Here is a 15,935-nt window from a genome sequence, read left to right as displayed (position 1 = left end):
AAAATTTTTGAGTACAGTTGACACACACTGTTACATTAGTTTCAGGTGTACAACATGGTGATTCAGCATCTCTAGACATTATGCTCTGCTCACTGCAAGTGTAGCTGCCGTCTGTCACCATTCACTATTATAGTACCATTGCCTGTATTCCCTCTGCTGTACCTTTTATTTCTGTGACTTATTTATTCCATGACTGGAAGTCTGTATCTCCTGATCCACTTTACCCATTTTGCCCATCTCCCCTTTCTGCTGGTAACTGTCAGTTTGAAAGGACTTTTTTTGTTTGATTTTTTGCAAGTTATTTACCAAACACATTCTCGGATATCTGAACCCATCTAGAAGCTGAGTAGTCTCATTCTCTTGAATTCCAAACTCTGCATTCATTCATTTCGTAGTTAATTTTAGGCACCTACTATGTGACAGGGTAGGGTTATATCTGTTAGAAATAACCTTGGCACAGTGAAAAATACTGGACAGAGGCCCTTGGACCACTCCTCAGGACCTTTGGAGTGGGAGAAAGGGGGTGGAGAGGAAAAAGTTGACAAGCTGGGATTTCTGAGCATTCTCACCTCCAGAAATAGTCAAATAGCACCTGCAAGCTTTCTCTGCCTCTGGATTGCTGCATGGGGCTTTAAATCACTGGGCTGAGCTTTCTTGACCTTTGCTCACTTGTTGTCTCCACAGCTCCAGAAGCTGGGGCATTTACATATAACCCTTACCTGGGCCCTGGTCTCAGCTCTATCAAAACACCAGCTACTTGACTAGTCAGCTGTTGCTGCTGTTGGTTATTTACCTTGATGTGCAAAAAAGACAGGGCCTCTTTTTAGCATTAAGTGTTAACCATGCTTAAGAGAAGAAGTAGAGGTAGAGCTTCATTGCAGCTCCCTTTTAGAAATGGTTGTCCAATAATAGGGGTCCTCAGTCACACCAGTGGTATTACACAGTGACAGTTTCAGTGATATGTATGCACCTGGGTCCTGTCCTAGACCAATTAAATAAATTATGGGAATGGGACCTGAGGGTGAGTATTTTTGAAAAGCTCACCAGCTAATACACAGCCGATATTAAAAACCACTGGTATTGAAACTGTCAGGCCTTGAAAGGGACAGATGTGGGTGTTAAATCCAGAATTTACCACTTACTAGTTGTAACTCTATGAGGCTCTCTGAGCCTCAGTTTCCTCGTCTGTAAAATGAGGATGAAATTGTACCTTCCTTACAGGTAGCTATGTAGCACATAGAAGATACTCAATGAGTAGTGGTTACTGAATAAGGCTATCAGTATTCTGTCTGATATGATAGCCATTAGCCATATGTAACTATTTAAATTAAAATTAGACAAAGTTAAAAATTTGCCCCTAAGTCCCATTAGCCACATTTCAAGGGCTCAACAACCATATATGGCTAGTGGCTATCATACTGGGTAGCAGAAATGTCAAACATCTCCTTCATTGCAGAAAGTTCTTTAGGTGGGAAAACACTCATTTATAACATCTGCTTCAGTAAGACCTAACTTTATTTAGAGAAACGTCATTTTAAACTCTTATGGAAAACCTTCTACATTTGTTTCTGTTAGGTAAACAGTAGGCCTTTTGGCTCGAGCAGAGAAGTGAAGGAAATCCAGGAACCACCTCTTCTATGGAGACTTTTTTCATGTTCCTATATACCTGTAAATGAGTTTACCTCAGGTAAACAAACAAGTGGGAACATTCAATCGATTGTTCAAATAATGATGTCTCCTCCCCTCCCCACCCCACTAGTTCGGAGGCCACGCTCACCAACCATTTAGTCCACTTTTGAAGTAGAACATTAACTTTTCCCTGCCCTGTTTTTTAGTACTACAGGCACTATCAGCGAAGCTGCAACCGTCGTGTGTGTGTGTGTGTGTGTGTGTGTGTGTGTGTGTGTGTGTGTGTGTTTTGGAAAGTGGAAGAGGAAGGGACAGTAGCCGGGAGAAAGAACTGGCATTGGGAAGGGAATATCTGTCAGTGGGAAAAGAAAGGCCATAGATAGGATGTGTTTTATGATTTTATTATCAGAAATGTTTATTTCAGGTATTTTGATCTCTCTTCTATTCTAAAAATTCTTTAGTGTCATTTTTATTTACCTACAGTAGGTAAGAGCACAGGCTCCGAAATCAAACCTCCTGTGTCCAAACCATACTCCATTATGAACTAGCTGAATGACCTTGCGCAGATTACTTAACCTTTCTAAGTCTGTTTTTCCATCTGCAAAATGAAGATAAAATATTAGTATCTACACCTCATAGTATTATTGCAAGAATTAAATGACAGAATATATGGAGTCTTTGGTATAGGACAAAACCCCAGATAAGTGCTCAATGAATTAAAAAAATTATTTAGAGAAAGAATATTTTATTGTCAATAAACAAATGATGTGATACTTTTAACTACAACAAGTATAAGCTAAATATATTCCTCATAAGAGTGTTAAATGTTTTAAAATTTATCCATTTGTCATATCTTCTAGAACATGTAGGCCTCTTTCACAGTTTCTGTGTTACATAAATGTTCCACGTGTGCTACTGTACTTGTTTGGTTAATCATAGGCCTAGCAGCTTGGGAAGTGTCAAAGTCTGAAGAACAAATGTATTGTTGATTTGAGCTACTATGTTAAAAATTGCTAGGGGAGCCTGGGTGGCCCAGTCCATTGAGCTTCAGACTTCAGCTAGGATCACTTGATCTCAGGGCTCTTTGCAGCCTCGGGCTCTTTGCTGATGGCTTGGAGCCTGGAGCCTGCATCACATTCTGTGTCTTCCTCTCTCTCTGCCCCTCCCCCACTTGTGCTCTGTATCTCTCTGTCTCTCAAAAATAAATAAATGTAAAAAAAAAATTGCTAATATAACCAAGTAGTCTTAAAAACAATGAAGGTCCTGGTTCTCAATGGAAAAGGACCACAACCTACCTCTTAAATTCACTTTATATTTGTTTTGTCTTCCTGCAATGATGTTTTTGTTGGCAAAGTTACTTTATTATTATTTTTTTAAATTTAAAAACATGGCATGTCTTCGGGTATTTTACTATTTAGATGTTTCACACCCTTTTGTTTTGTTATGCAGTGTGACAGTGTGACAAACCTAAAAACTAACTCCCCAGTGAGTGGAAAGTGCTATCGTTTATTTTTAGTAAGAAAGCTGTATTGGTTCATATAGCTGCTTTCCCAGCTGAAATAACACAGCAGATTGGTGCTGTTTGAACACTGTTAATTGCTGAAAGTTCTTAAACTAGTAAATAGGCCTGATTAGCTGGAATCCAAACAGCAACCCAAACAGACCAGACCACTTTTGATAAGATAAACACTCTACTAACCTTAAACATTCCCTCCTGATTATCTTCCTGTGGTATGAAATGTTAAACTAAAAATATTTTTATTTTTCCTATTTAGAGAGACATCAGGGAAAAATTGTTTGGGATATTTAAAACCAAGTTAAAGGTCATTATGTCCAGTGTATGATTTAGTAGATAATTATCAGCAATGCTGTTACTAAATCATTAGCCTAGGAGAGTTGAACAGTAAAGGTGGACTAGTTTGTAACAGAAAGTCCTGATATAGATCACATTGTACTTTGCCATTTCTGTTTGGGCAACTACAAACAAACAGTAGTAACTGCAACAAGAGAACAAGGAGCTTTTAATAAGTAAAATGTAAGAGAAGTTCATTAGGCATCTTAAATCTCATAACTGGAAAGTTTTCTAGAATACAACTCCACTTTTGCTCAGCATTTGAAATATTCATTGGAAATACAACTCTAAAATTCCTTTCACCTTCCAGGTTCTAGAGCATTCATATTAAAATTAAGTTTGCTTGAGGCATTTTATTTAATAATTTTTTAAAAATATTTATTTATGTTTAAGAGGCAGAGAGGCAGAGTACAAGTGGGGAAGGGCAGAGAGAGAGAGAGAGGGAGATACAAAATCCAAAGCAGGCTCCAGGCTCTGAGGTATCAGTACAGAGCCCGATGTGGGACTTGAACCCACCAGCTGTGAGATCATGACCTGAGCAGAAGTCAGATGCTTAACCGACTGAGCCACCCAGGCGCCCCAGCATTTTATTTAATAATTTAAAAACTATTTTAGTGAAATATTGCTGATGTGAACCGGCGCATTTCCTTAGCCTTAGAAATAGAGACTGGAACAAAACAAAAATTTCCTTACCAATAGAGGGTGAGCCAGTTTTCTAAATTTTCCAGCTCAGAAATTCAAAAATAAGGTAAACTTTTATAAGATTAATAACAATCTTATTGTTTTCTTGGCTCACTATTGAAAAATAGCAAGTAGGAAAAAGAAAAAGAAAACATCTATAGTTCCACTAACCATCATTAAGTATTTGGTATATTAACTTCTAGTCTTTTGTTCTATACTTTAAAAAAAATTAGAGTTGAGCTCATATAGCATATACATTTGCTTAATATTATGGTGTTACTAAAGCTTGTGGCTATGGAAGTATAATAATTTCTTATTGGATATTTAAGTAGTATCAAATTATTTCATATTATAAACAATGCTTTGGTGTAAATATTTGTGCATAAGGGTTACTCTTCCCTCTGACTCTATTTAGCATTATTTCCATAGGATAGAGTCTCAAAAGTGAGAATACACTAGGTCAAAGTTATGAATAATTTTAAGGCTCATATACATTTGCTTTCCAGAAGAGTTAATTAAAACTATATTACCATTAAAGATATATTACTCTATAGAATTATGCCTACTTTACAGCATCGTGGATAGCAATGAACAATTTTACTCTGATTTTAATATGATTCTCTCGTGTTTGTATCTTTTAGAGTTTGAAATTATAACCAAATAGGAGGTCATAATTTCGTATAGTCAAATTCATTTGGCACAAAGAAATACTCTGTTTCAAGATTATAGACCGTATGGCTGCTAATTGGTGGTGAACTTTAAGATTTCAGGTTGGCTTAGCACAGATGGTGATTTAGATTCTAGTCTGATGGTATTTTAAAAATAATAATAAAAATTATTTTTCCCTGTCTACCTTAAAAAGTATCTGAGGCACTAGTATATTTTGCTTTTAGTGGCTGAATTAGATCTTTTTAAACTAGCTTTTTCCAGGTAATAACTATATGCTCTGGAACATGTGAATAATAGTAATAAAAAGTAGGTACTTGAAGGGGCAGGAGAATGGACAGAAGCAGACAGATCTTGGTGAGAAATCCATGCTTGGAGGAGGTGAAGGAGATTAAAGAAGACTTAAATAAGTAGAAAGACAAACAATATTTATAGGTTGGAAAACTGTAAGTTGGTAAGATGGCAATTCTTCCAGAATTGATACATAGAGTCATTACAATCCTGGTCAAGATCCTAGCCAGCTTTTAAAGTTTTTATTTTCATTATTTTTATTTATTTTTTATTTTTTGAGAAAGGCAGAGAGAGAGGGAGAATCTGAAACAAGGTCTGTGCTGACAGCGCAGAGCTAGATGCAGGACTCAAATTCACAAAACTGAGATCATGACCTGAGCTGAAATCAAGAGTTGGGTGCTTAACCGACTGAGCCACCCAGGCACCCCCCTTTTTAAAAGTTTTTACTTACTTACTATTTATTTTTAGAGAACTAACCAGCTTTTAAAAAAGGAAATTGACTTCAAGGTTAACCTTATTAGTGATTCCATGTAGATAGCAGGTATCTCCTGACATTATGTAGTGAGAAGTATATTTAACCTCTGGGGCATTCTTTCTGAAAACCCATGAGTACAGCCTAATCATGAGAAAAACATCACATAAACCAAATTAGGGGAAATTTTACAAAATAACTGACCAGTACTCTTCAAGACCATTAAAGTCATGCATGAAAAGCAAAGAAAGTCTAAGCGCTATCATAGTCTAGAGGAGAGGGGGAAGACATGATGGTTAAATGCAATATAGTATTCTAGACTGGGTCCTGGAAGAAAAAACTGGTGAAATCCAACTTAAATCATCTGTTTAATTAATAGCAATGTACCAATGTTGGTTTCTTAGTTTAGAGAAATGTACCACAATAATGTACAATGGCAACATTAGGGGAAACAGAAACTAAGTGAGCAGTATATGAGGACTCTCTTTGCACCTTTTCTGCAAATCTAAAGTGATTCCAAAATAAAACGTTTATTAAAGAGGGGTTCCTGGGTGGTCCAGTCAGTTAAGGGTCTCACTTGATTTTGACTCAGGTCATGATCTCATAGTTTGTGAGTTTGAGCCCTGCATCTGGCTCTGTGCTGACAGCAGAGCCTCCTTGGGATTCTCTTTCCTCTCTCTTTGCCACTTACCCTGCTCATGCTCTCTCTCTCTCATTCTCAAAATTAAATAAACTTAAAAAAAATTTTTTTAAAGAAAAAATAAATTGACAAGCTTATTCTAAAAAGTATGGAAAAGCAGGGAACCTAGAATGGCCAAAATAATTTTGAAAAAGAATAATTTATAGTACCTAATTTTAAGACTTATTATAAACCTACAATAATCAGGAGTGTGTGGTATTGGCTTAGGGTAGACATATAGAAATGGAACATAATAGAGAGCTTAGAATATATCCCAATTTATAATGATTTTCAAATTAAGTGCCCAGGTAAAAGGCACTTAGGCACTAAAGGATAGTCTTTTCCACAAAGGTGCTAAAACAACTGAATATCTCTATGGAAAAAAAAAATGAAATTTGATCCTTACCTTTCACCCTTATATAGAAATTAACTTGATATGGACTATAGACCCAAATTTAAGAGTTGAAAGCTATAAAACTCCTACCAAAAAAAAAAACAAAAACAAAAACAAATTTTTTGTGGCATTAGTTTAGGCCAGTGGTTCTCAACTGAGGGCAATTTGATTCTTCAAGGGACATTTGGCATTGTCTGGAGATGTTTTTGATTACCACAACTGGAGTGGGGTGAGGAACATGCTGTTGGTATCTAAGTAGAGTCCAGGCATGCAAATGAATATTCTACAATGCACAGGATGGCTCCCTACAACAAAAAAATTACCAAATTCAAAATATCAATAGTACAGAGTTTGAGAAAGCTTAGGTTAATCAAAGCTTTCTTAAATAGATATAGAAATCATTAATCATAAAAGAAAACTAAATAAATACTGAAATAAAAATAAATGCAAATTATAAGTAAAAATTAAAACTTTTGCTCTGCAAAAGATACAGTTAAGAAAATGAAAAGACACTACAGGATGAGAGAAGGTATTTGTAAAACATGTATCTGACAAAAGGCTCAGATTCAGAATATAAAGATAACTCTTATGACCAATAATAAGAAAACAAACAACCTAATAAGAACTAGGCAAAGGATTTGAACAGATAATTTAAGAAAGAGAGTATAGGGGCACTTGGGTGGCTCAGTCGGTTAAGTGTCCAACTCTTGGTTTTGACTCAGGTCATAATCTCACAGTTTGTGGGTTCGAGTCCTGTGTTGGACTCTGCGACTGGCAGCTCGGAGCCTGCTTGGGATTCTTTCTGTCTCCCCCTCTCTCTGCCCCTCCCCTGCTCACACGGTCTCTGTCTTTCTCAAAATAAATAAATCAGTTAAAAAAAAAAGAGCATATAAATATGGCCAATAAGCACACAAAAAGATGCTCAATGTTACTATTCATCAGGGAAATGCAAGTTAAAATCATAATGAGATACCACAACACACTCATTAGAAAGGCTAAGGTTAAACAGCCTGGCAACAAGTGCTGACAGAGATGTGGAGCAACAGGAACTCTCATACATTGTAGGTGGAATTGCAAAATGGTTCAGTTCTACTCTGGAAGACAAATTGGCTCGGTCTTAGGCAGTAAGCATATACTTACCATAGGACCCAGCATTGCTACTTTGTAGGTATTTATCCAAGAGAAACAAAAATATATGTTCATACAAAGGCTTGTATGTGATTATTTATAGCCACATTATTCATAGTATCCTCAAATGAAACAATCCAATTATTCATCAACTGGTTAATGGATAAAGATTGTGTCATGATATCCCTGGTAGTGATATAACCATACCATGAAATTCTAGTTGGCAATAAAAAAGGAACAAAATACTGATACAAACAGCATGCAAGAATTTTAAAACCCTTATGCTAAGTGAAAGAAGTCACAAAATTATATTCTGTATAATTCTATTCATATGAAATTCTAGGAAAGGTAAAACTATAGTAACAGAAAGTAGACCACTAGTTGCTTGAGGCTGAGAGAGGATCGGCTGAAAACAGGAAATTTTTTAGAGTGATAAGAAATATTCTCTAACTTAATTGTGGTGATGGCTACATAATTACATACAGTTATGAAAACTTATCAAACTACATATAAGGTGAGTGACTTTTATTTTAAATTCGACCAATAGGAATATAAATTAAAAAAAAGAATTTGAGGCTTTGAAATTAACAAGACACTATCAAAAGAATATGAACCAAATAATAAAGGAAAAAAAATAATTATATCTAAAAACTAGCTCATAGTAATTATTGCAATTGAGCACTAATCTATCTTTAAAGTTCTTGGTAGATAATACAAAAATGAAAACTTCATGTGCTCTATACTTTTTATTGTGTCATAAGTGGAAGAGTATTTGCCTGTCTGAAGACTACACTTTTTTTTACAATCAGGAAAGAATAATTATTTGTGAAAATCTTCACATCAGAACACTAAATACCACACTGGACAATATTTTCTAAAGGACTAAAGGAAGTTGAAAATATTCTTTATATTGTTGACTCTTACACTGACCATGAATAAACCATTTTTATTAGGAGCCAGGGCCTTGGGGAGTAATTAGGTCATGAGGGCTCCATGGAATTAGTGTCTTTATAAAAGAGACCACAGAGAGATCCCTCAGCCATGTGAGGAAACAGCAAAAAGACATAGTCTATGTACCATGAAGTGCACTCTCATCAGACACAGAATCTACTGGTGCTTTGATCTTGGACCTGTCAGCTTTCAGACTGTGACAAATAAAATTTTTGTTGTTTATAAGCCACTCAGTTTATGGTTTTTGTGTTATAGCAGCTGGAACAAGTAAGGTAACCTAATTTCTATGCATGACCCAGCTCTGGTCAATGAGATGATTGCTTACCCCTGCCCCCCTGGCCACAGTAAGAAGCAGTATGGCAGAATGGTTAAAAGACTAGGTTCTGGAGATGGACTGTGTAGTAGGAATATGATATCATAGCAGCTTAATATGTGTTGGCCATCCATTACATGTTTTGATAGTTTCCTGCATTGTGCATTTTACTTCCAGAAGGTAGTTATAAACAAAAACAAAAACTTACTTTTCCCAGTCTCCCTTGTAGCTAATGTTTAGATATGTGACCTAAGTATTACCAATTTGATAGCTAAGGAAGACCTTGCCTCAGAGGTGAGCTGTGGAAGGAAACAAGCTGGTCACAACACATCATTTTGCTGGCTGTGGAGTGGATGGCAGAAGCCAAACCTTTTTAGGATCAGTTGTAGCTCCAATTTCATTCATCCAGTTCTTGAGTGTGGTACTGACAGAATCCTAAGACAAAACCTCCAAACTGGCTGGCCCAGCTTAAAGCTGTAGGCTTAAGATCCAGCTCAAACAATTTTTCTTGACTCTAGTGGGTCAGTCTCATCTTTTTCTCCTTATTTTAACAGTGATAATTAATTTCATAATATTTATAATTTTATAGTAGCTTTTTTGGAGACCTTATTCTAAAAGCTCATGTACAAATTAGCAGTACTGAGACTATTATACAAGAGGATTCTGGCACATAATCACCACTGAATCTAATGGAGACATCTACTTTTCTACTGTATTACACTTGTTTGTGATATGAGTGAGTTTCTGTGGGATTTAGCACAGCAATGATTTACTTAAACTTCAGTGTATGTTAACAGTCACAGGCAGGGCTTGTTAAGATGTGTATTTCTCTACCCACAGAGATTCTGATTCATTTGGTTTGATGAGGAGCACAGCAGTCTGCATTTGAATATCTTTTTAGGTGATTCAGATGCAAGTGGTCCACAGACCATATTTTTATAGACATTGGACTATAGTTGAACTCTTTACACATTTTTTTAAATCTGTATTTACCCTCATTCATCAACATTAGCTCAGTGCCTGACTCATGGTATTCTGTAAGTATTTGCTTAATGGCTGATTTTTTTTATTGTATGACGAATAATAAAGGACATGGATATTGAAAACAGTTGCACTTTACATATATATGTAGCTCAAAATCTCAGAATGCTTTGGAACTAAAGAAGCAAATTGAATAATATTTTTCTGCACAGTGATTCAACAGGTTCTCTAACAGTCACACTACTGGTTCAGTGGGTTTCCCACTAAATCCAGGATTAATTTTTATGCATAGTCAAATATAAGGTTCTACATACTAATTTTTGACTCATGTATTTATCAGGGGCAATTGTATCCATATGTCTGATATGTTTATTGCTAAACAAGATGTCTTCTTCCAGAGCTTGAATGCTTTAGTTCTAGAGGGACTTTCCCTCCTACTGCTCTTCTAGCCCTCCCCTCTCTGACAGTATCTCAGGGTATCAAGAGAAAAGTTTGAGAAAAACAGCATTTGTGAAATCGTACCTTCTAAGACCCAATTATGTATTGATGATGATGTGGAGATAATCACAGGGCTCAGATGAAAACTCATTCATTTCTTCAGCTTTGGCTCTTTGCCTGCCTGAGTTTGAGTAGTTAGGCATGATAACAGAGCCAACAGCAGGTGAACATGGTTTGAGGAGAGAAGGGAAAGGTCAGGAACAAAGACCTGAAGCTGAAATCTCTCAGAATGGGTATACTCACCACTGGCCCTGATCCCCACAGAAGCCTTGTAGTGCTTATTTCTACTTATAGGAATTCTGACTGTCATGCCTTGTCTCCTTTGGATGGCCCCTCTTATACAAAGTCTTGTTTGGTTTTCCCCCATCTGCATTCAGTAAGATCTGGCCAGGAACCTCTATTTTGTAGTTATTTCTGTGAATCCTCTATCTCTTCTGTCAGACTGTTACCATCCTGATGGCAAGGTAACTGGACTGAATAAGGACTCCATAAAAGTGTGAATGAGCTGTTGGCAAAGAGCCCTGTTTTCCTGCTGTGAATGGAAGGACTGAGATGAACATGCTAAAATGTACTAAGAGCTTTTGAGAGAGTATTTGTTAGAGGGAGGAGTTGGGAGGAGGAGGGAGGGTAAGAATTTTAAAGATAAGGGAGTAGAAAGTTTCTGGAAATTGGTGGTATACCCATAGAGTGGAATACTAAATGACAGACAATGAAGAGAAGGATCTTTGCAAGAGGTATAAGTGAGGCAATGATTCGTTCACTTTTCCTTTTTAAAACAACTTGGTGAAATGTATTTTACATATAATTAAATCCATCCATTTCAAGTGTACAATTCAATGATTATTAGTAACTTTACTGAGTGGTGCAGTCATCACCGTAAATCACTTTTAGAGCATTTTCATTTTCCCAACAATATCCCTTATAGACATTTATAGTTATTCCCATTCCCACTCCCAGGCCCAGGCAGCTACCAATCTGTTGTATGTCTATAAATTTGCCTTTTCTGGATACTTCATTCATATAAATGGAATCATACAATATGTGGCCACTTGTGTCTGGCTTCTTTCTCTTTGCAAAATGTTTTTGAGGTTCATCTGTGATGCGGCATGTGTTGGTAGTTCCTTCCTTTTTATTGTCAAAGAGTATTCCATTAAATGGACATACCATACTTACTATACCCATTTACTGGTTAATCATTCAGGTTGTTTTCAGCTTGGGACTATTATCAACATGTCTGATGTTCTGCAATGAAAATTTCTCTACCAGTCATGGCGTAGGCATATGTTATACTTTTTCTTGTGTAGATATCTTGGAGTGGAATTGCTAGGCCATTTGGTAGTTTTGTGTTTAGTTTTTTGAGAAACTTCGAAACTTCTTTTTAAAGTGTTCATTTTTTATTGTCACTAGCAACGTATGATGGGGTCCCATTTCTCCACCTCCTTACCAGCATTTGTTATTGTCTGTCTTTCTTGTTCCAACCATTCTAATGGGTATGAAATGGTATCTCATTTTAATTTACATTTTCCTAGTGACTATAGATGTTGAACATCTTTTCGTATCTTTATTTGCCATGAATCATTTGCATATCTTCTTTATAGTGAAATATCAGCTCATATATTTTTGCCCACTTTTAAATTTGGTTATCTCTGGGGCACCTGGGTGGCTCAGTCAGTTAAGCGTCTGACCCTTGATCTCTGCTCAGGTCATGATCTCACTGTCCCTGAGATGCAGCCCCAAGTCAGGGTTGGTGCTCTCAGTGGGGATTCTCTCTCTCTCTCTCTCTCTCTCTCTCTCACCCCTTCCCCTGCACTCACTCATGCTTTCTCTCTCTCTCTCTCTCAAGATAAATAAACATTAATAAAAATAAAAATAAATTGGGTTGTCTTTTTATTATTGAGTTGTAAGAGTTATTTGTATATTTTGGATATAAATTCTTAATCAGATACCTGTTTTGCAAATATTTTCTCATAGTCTGTTGCTTGCCTTTTTTATTTTATTAAAGTTGTCTTGTGTAGCACAGAAATTTTAAAGTTTGATAAGGTCCAATTTATCAATTTTTTCTTTTATGGAATGTGTTTTTGGTGTCATATCTAAAAAAATTTTCCCTTACTTAAGGTCTCAGAGATTTCCTCCTATATTTTCTTGCTTTTTAACTCTTACATTTAAATCTTTGATCCATTGAGTTAATTTTTATATATGGTGTGAGGTGAGGGTCTAAGTTCATCACTGGGCATATGGATAGCTAGTTGTCCTCACTTGTCTTAAAGATTTTATTTTATTTTTTGTTTGGGGGAGAGCTGGGGTGGGGGGAAGGCAGAGGGAGAGGGAGAGAGAGAATCCCAAGCAGGCTCCATGCTCAACATGAAGCCCAACAAGAGGCTTGATCTCATGACGATGAGATCATGATCTGAGCCAAAATCAGGAGTCAGAGGCTTAACTGATTGAGCCACCTAGGTGCCCCCTCACTTGTCTTATAAACTGACCTCTATTGAGTGCTTGGTTTTAGGGTAGGCACTGGTGATACAAAATGAATTATATAATTTCCAATTCCAAGTCAAGTGTAGGGAGGAGTGTAACATAGCCAAGGAGTGTAGAATGGAGGAACACACCAACTGAAGATCTGGTGACTTCTGAGATAAAATCAAGGAGGTGGTGTCCTCAGAGAAAAGACCTATACATATTAGCCTAGTATAGTGTGATGATTTCATCATCTTTGGTCTCTTAACACACTAGTTTGTTGCCATCTGTTTTAAGGTTTATTTCTAAAAACTTATGATTAATACAGACTTTAAATCCATTTTTTTTAAACACTTGATATTCTTAGAATGGAGGGTATAGTGCTACCTTAGAATTCATCATATCTCAGGTTATACCCTGAGAACATGTCTCCCATGTGGACATTATTTTAGACAAATGCTTGAAAACTCTGGTTTAGTGGATGAACATTAGATTAGGAATCAAGAGACTTACTCTGGGACTAAATGGCTTTATGTTTTTGGAACATCACCTAACTTCTGAGACCTTCAATTTGCTCCCAGTTTAAAATGGCAGTTCATTTTCAAGCTCTTTACTTTGGAATGATCTATTTGTTCATTTAGTCAGCATTTATTGAGTACTCATTTTGTGCCAGGCATTGTGAGGCACTATTAAGAAAAGGTAAGACAAAGGAGCCAGATGCTTTTATAGAGAGAGATGAGAAAACAAATCATTAAAAGATAATATGTTCCACATTTTATGTTAGTTCTACAATTCCCTTGGTCTAGAAATGCATAGCTCTTCTGACCAGGGAGTTAACTGGGGAAGACAAAGAAAAAGGAAAATTACTCCAAAGATCAGCTTTCACAATGTGCTATGCAGGAGAGAATTCACATGTTAGACATGTGACAGAGGACTTCCAGCCTATACAGGTGCAGCCTACCTTTGTACAATGGGATTTCTTCATGTTGTGGTAAAAAAGGTATACTTACTTCCTTAAGAACAGTAATGGGGAAAGGTATATAACTTGGCAGATATTGGGTATATAATTCACTTTATTGTATTTAAGATTATAATGGATTTTTTTTTTTATATTTCAGGTTTTCCTAAAAAGCAAAACTATAGTATGACATTTTGTTAAGAAGTATGTTTTTAATGTATTGCAAGAACATGAATGTGATATAAATCAACTATAAATCATGCCCCTGTTTTTAAGACTTTCTTTCAGGTTCTGAGTTATATTCTCTAATACATTTCCTGAAGTTCCTTTTAGAACTACATAATCTTCAGACTTGAACCTAATCTAATAGTCTTTTGTGTAATGTACAGACAGGAAACCTCTGATCTGAAACATTTTTCAGACTGTGGGTGCTGTGCTTGGCTTGAGTTTACCCTGAAATTCTCCCCTGTTTACTTCCACACACATGTATATTTTCTCTTTTTGACAGTAGATAGTCTGGGGCTGCTTGTATGTGAGTAGTGGAATGGTTTGCAAAGTTATAAAAAAATTAAGCTAACATTCCATTCCATTCATATAGCTTTATAGTCTTGGCAGATGTACCATTTAGGGGCAACCATAGCTCAAGTGTACTTAGATAAGCCTTAACCATACATTGTGTTTTGAAAAAGCCTTGTCTTGGTCTATTAGTCAGGATGCTTGGTTGCAACAGATGGAAATTCAACTCAAATTTACTCAAGCAAGAAAGAGAATTCGTTGTCTCTCTTAACTGGAAAGTCTCAGTGTGGAACTGGCCTTAGCACAGCTGAGTCTAGGGACTCAACAGAATTCTTGGCTCTTTTGATTTTTCTCACTCAATTCAGCATTCTTCTAGGTATCGGCATTATTCTATAGCAGATTTTGTGTGTATGGTAGTCAGTGATGACCACTGGCACCTCCAGACTCCTCTGTTCTTTTTAAGTCAAAGTCAGAGGAAGAGAGATTCTTTGGTGTCCATATATTACCTTTCATCATGGGACTCTGATTGGTCCTGCTTGGGTCATATGTTCATCCCCTTGTACTAATCTGTGAACAGTGGAAGGTACAGTAAAACCTTGGTTTGTGAGCATAATTCATTCTGGAAACATGCTTGTAATCCAAAGCATTTGTGTATCAAAGCAAATTTCCCCATAAAAAATAATGGAAACTAAGATGATTCATTCCACAACCCAAAAATATTCAGATAAAAATGATTACAATATTGTAATATAATACAAGATAATAAAGAAAATATAAAATATAAAGAAAAATAAACAAACGAACTGGCACTTACCTTTGAAAATCTTCATGGCTGGTGTGAGGGAGACCAGACAAAAGAGGGTTATTTTGTAGGAGGACTTTTACTATCACTAACAGGATCACTGCTATCTATTGGCTCAATGGAATATTTTTCTTTTTGTTCAGCTTTAACAAGGAACCTATCCAATGACACTTACTTTTGCCTCCTTTTGGGGATTTCGTGGAAATGACATCGCATTGCTTTAAACAGATTCATCGCTCGCACTGCTATCACCTTATTCAGGTGGTGCTTTTTTACATAATTTTGCACTGTTTCCCACATTTTACACATCTCCCTAATCTCATTTGAAGTGAAGGATTCTTCCACCTTTTTTTCCTCCTCCTCCTCTACAGATGAGATGCTGACGTAGACTTCTCATAAAATCTTGCAATTTCGGCCACTCACATACCTTGTTCATACTTCTTGATGATTTCCTTCTTAACTTCCACCATAATCATCATCTTCCCATTGCCTTTCTTTTCAACCTTTTTCTGCATAGGGCCATTGTATATACTCACATGGATGTTGACTACAGTACAGTATTAATGAAGTCTTATATTCTGTATTTAATATAACTGGCAATAAGGCAGCAGAGAAAAGAGTCTATCTACATCTGCAGGCAGCCTGTCTAGAATGAAGCAAAGTATTC

This window comes from Panthera onca, chromosome A1, assembly GCF_046562875.1.
Source record: "Panthera onca isolate mPanOnc1 chromosome A1, mPanOnc1 haplotype 2, whole genome shotgun sequence".
NCBI classification, from domain to species: Eukaryota; Metazoa; Chordata; class Mammalia; order Carnivora; family Felidae; genus Panthera; species Panthera onca.
Note: the sequence above shows the minus strand (reverse complement) of the source record.